This window comes from Brassica oleracea, chromosome C8 (assembly GCF_000695525.1).
Source record: "Brassica oleracea var. oleracea cultivar TO1000 chromosome C8, BOL, whole genome shotgun sequence".
In the NCBI taxonomy this organism is placed as follows: domain Eukaryota; kingdom Viridiplantae; phylum Streptophyta; class Magnoliopsida; order Brassicales; family Brassicaceae; genus Brassica; species Brassica oleracea.
The window spans coordinates 4,946,572-4,950,941 of NC_027755.1; positions in this window are offsets into that span (position 1 = coordinate 4,946,572).

A 4,370-nucleotide genomic window follows, 5' to 3' on the forward strand; every position below is an offset into this window, starting at 1 on the left:
TCAAGTCTGGCATGATCTTTCTCAAGTCTGGCATGATCTAAGTCAAGTCTGGTACGGTGAAAAACATGAACCTCGGTTGAAATGTTCAGAACGTCGTGAACTCCATGCTGAGCTGGTTCCATGTAATGATCTGTGGACTGCAGCACATCATTCCCTTCCTCTTCAAAAAGATTTGTCCTCAAATCTGAAACATTAAAAGGAAAAGGATTATAAGCAAAAGAATTATAATCAGAACGTTGCTCACCTTGAGTTCGGTCCGGTTTGTGAATGGAAGAAGATCCTTCTTTATGACCACAGTTTTGCTCTCCACCTGACCCTTCCTTCGGTTCATGTGCATAGTCATCGAAAATTGGTAAAGGGTCTTCCTTTTCTCGCTCGGTTTCAATTTTCTCCAAAGTCACCAACGATTTCTTTTTTTGGCACTTGTTGGCATTATGACCGACCCTAAGGCATTTGAAGCACCTGGTAGAAAGAGCCTTGCCTGTGGTTTTCACAGCCTTGCTTTTATCAGAAGACAACACATTAGTTTTCAAATCAGAATTTGAAGGAGAAGAAGAATTACTTTGTTGTTTTGGTGCATGTTGGGGTCAAAATCGGTCACGACGGAATCAATGTCTGAAAGTCCGTAAAAATCGGCGTGAACGTTTTTACGAAAAATAAATCTTAGAAAAAGATCTATTTTTACGAAGAATCTTGTGGAGAAAACACATTCACGAAAAATCGGAGCAAGACGCGAACAAGGTTGCCGCGTAGCAAACATCGCAAAAGCTGGTCGCTACGTAGCGACCGAGCTCTCACCAAAGCTCGGTTGCTACGTAGCGTGCTCGGCCGCTACGTAGCGCGATCGGCCGCTACGTAGCGCGCTCGGCCGCTACGTAGCGCGCTCGGCCGCTACGTAGCGCGCTCGGCCGCTACGTAGCGCGCTCGGCCGCTACGTAGCGCGCTCGGCCGCTACGTAGCGCGCTCGGCCGCTACGTAGCGCGCTCGGCCGCTACGTAGCGCGCTCGGCCGCTACGTAGCGCGCTCGGCCGCTACGTAGCGCGCTCGGCCGCTACGTAGCGCGCTCGGCCGCTACGTAGCGCGCTCGGCCGCTACGTAGCGCGCTCGGCCGCTACGTAGCGCGCTCGGCCGCTACGTAGCGCGCTCGGCCGCTACGTAGCGCGCTCGGCCGCTACGTAGCGCGCTCGGCCGCTACGTAGCGCGCTCGGCCGCTACGTAGCGCGCTCGGCCGCTACGTAGCGCGCTCGGCCGCTACGTAGCGCGCTCGGCCGCTACGTAGCGCGCTCGGCCGCTACGTAGCGCGCTCGGCCGCTACGTAGCGCGCTCGGCCGCTACGTAGCGCGCTCGGCCGCTACGTAGCGCGCTCGGCCGCTACGTAGCGCGCTCGGCCGCTACGTAGCGCGCTCGGCCGCTACGTAGCGCGCTCGGCCGCTACGTAGCGCGCTCGGCCGCTACGTAGCGCGCTCGGCCGCTACGTAGCGCGCTCGGCCGCTACGTAGCGCGCTCGGCCGCTACGTAGCGCGCTCGGCCGCTACGTAGCGCGCTCGGCCGCTACGTAGCGCGCTCGGCCGCTACGTAGCGCGCTCGGCCGCTACGTAGCGCGCTCGGCCGCTACGTAGCGCGCTCGGCCGCTACGTAGCGCGCTCGGCCGCTACGTAGCGCGCTCGGCCGCTACGTAGCGCGCTCGGCCGCTACGTAGCGCGCTCGGCCGCTACGTAGCGCGCTCGGCCGCTACGTAGCGCGCTCGGCCGCTACGTAGCGCGCTCGGCCGCTACGTAGCGCGCTCGGCCGCTACGTAGCGCGCTCGGCCGCTACGTAGCGCGCTCGGCCGCTACGTAGCGCGCTCGGCCGCTACGTAGCGCGCTCGGCCGCTACGTAGCGCGCTCGGCCGCTACGTAGCGCGCTCGGCCGCTACGTAGCGCGCTCGGCCGCTACGTAGCGCGCTCGGCCGCTACGTAGCGCGCTCGGCCGCTACGTAGCGCGCTCGGCCGCTACGTAGCGCGCTCGGCCGCTACGTAGCGCGCTCGGCCGCTACGTAGCGCGCTCGGCCGCTACGTAGCGCGCTCGGCCGCTACGTAGCGCGCTCGGCCGCTACGTAGCGCGCTCGGCCGCTACGTAGCGCGCTCGGCCGCTACGTAGCGCGCTCGGCCGCTACGTAGCGCGCTCGGCCGCTACGTAGCGCGCTCGGCCGCTACGTAGCGCGCTCGGCCGCTACGTAGCGCGCTCGGCCGCTACGTAGCGCGCTCGGCCGCTACGTAGCGCGCTCGGCCGCTACGTAGCGCGCTCGGCCGCTACGTAGCGCGCTCGGCCGCTACGTAGCGCGCTCGGCCGCTACGTAGCGCGCTCGGCCGCTACGTAGCGCGCTCGGCCGCTACGTAGCGCGCTCGGCCGCTACGTAGCGCGCTCGGCCGCTACGTAGCGCGCTCGGCCGCTACGTAGCGCGCTCGGCCGCTACGTAGCGCGCTCGGCCGCTACGTAGCGCGCTCGGCCGCTACGTAGCGCGCTCGGCCGCTACGTAGCGCGCTCGGCCGCTACTGTTTCGGAAGGTAAAACTTGTTCTCCCAAAAACTGCAGAAAACCCCTAGGTTAATCGCGGAAAAAGGAAGCGTAACAAATCAATTTCGCTACGTAGCGACTGAGCAAGTACATGACTCGGTTGCTACGTAGCGACCAAGCTCAAGCCAAGCTCGGTCGCTACGTAGCGACCGAGCACACACATAACTTGGTTGCGACGTAGCGACCGAGCTCCAGCCAAGCTCGGTCGCTACGTAGCGACCGAGCACGCACAAAGCTCGGTCGCTACGTAGTGACCGAGCACGCACACAGCTTGGTCGCTACGTAGCGACCGAGCACGTACACGGCTCGGTCGCTACGTAGCGACCGAGAACGTACACGGATCGGTCGCTACGTAGCGACCGAGCTCAAGCCAACTCTCCACTCGCTACATAGCGACCTTTCAGGCCTAAAAAGGGTCCTATTTTGCGTTCTCTTTTGAATCCTCATCGTAACGCTTTTCTTTTCGTATCAATCGGAGTTTTGTCTAAACTCCTTCGCTTGCTCCTACTCGCCCTTACATCCATCTTTGTGTTCTCCTTCAAATCTCGATCGAAACGTTTCTTGTTTCGTCTCGATTGGAGTTACCATTGAAACTTTACGATAAAAAAAAACCTGCAAAGGCTAGTTTTCTCGCGTGGATTCAGATTAATCGTATAATACGGCAACGGTTAACTTAACACCTTAGCCGCCTCAACTATACGATTACGTTGATCCTTTTTATTGACTTCATATCAGTCAAGTTCGGAAGATAAATGTCATGTTAAAAAGGATAAACACCAATATCGAAAAAGGGCGAACATACACGAGAAGAGGAAGGGGAAATGAGCAAGCCAAATTGAGAAGAGACAAAACTGCATCTTCGAAAGAACTAAGGTATTTGCTACTTGAAATTTTTGAAATCAGACTTGGAGTTTTCGTAGTAAATTACTAAGAAATAAAAACACCTTTGAGACTGCCTTAGAGCCTTAGGGCACGTAAAACCTAGGTGGATAGTCTAGCGAACTAAGTCATAGGTGATTTTTCCTGTCTCGATATATTATCCCATAACTGTTCGTCCAGATCTTGCAAACCGATCTAAAATCTCCAAAAATCGAGAAACGATCGCCACGTATATCAAGCTCGCTTCCTAAGGAGAGAAAAAACTAGAGACATGAACATCGTCTTAAAACCGATTCATTTCTTGCAATTATCTCAGAACCAACATATTCCAAGTCTTCAACCTGGAAACAACCAAATCACAGTCCAAGCTCGTCTTCAAACCGACTCTGACTGTCGTTCATTCCGTTCCTCGAGAAAAAAGGGATGGACTAGGTGCGTATACTATACTCGTATACTCCCATACTTCAAAAACATATTCAAACAATGCGACGTCTCGTCAAGATCAAGAAAACGCTTTCGACAAGAAAACGCTTTCGACAAAGGGAACTCTCGTAGAAATATGCGGAAAAATATTCATACAATGCGGTGTCTCGTCAAGATCATCCTAAAAGCAAACGACAATCTGAGATTCATCTAAACGCTAGGAACTGATCCAAACCATCATGGAAAAATTCTCAAAGACTATACAGCATCTATCATCGCAATCATTCGATTAGAAAGCCTCTGCCAAACTTCAGAATGAAAGTCGATGATTTGCTGAAGTCATAAAGATTTTTTCCGATTTGATAAAACGAGTTTCGTATAAGAATCATTATACGAGAAATCTTCAGGCATCAAAGCATCACTCTCATTTTCCGTCGAACCAACCGACTCACGGAAAACATCCAAAACATTTGCGACAAAGCAAAATCAAGAACAAAAGTAACAGAAAATAC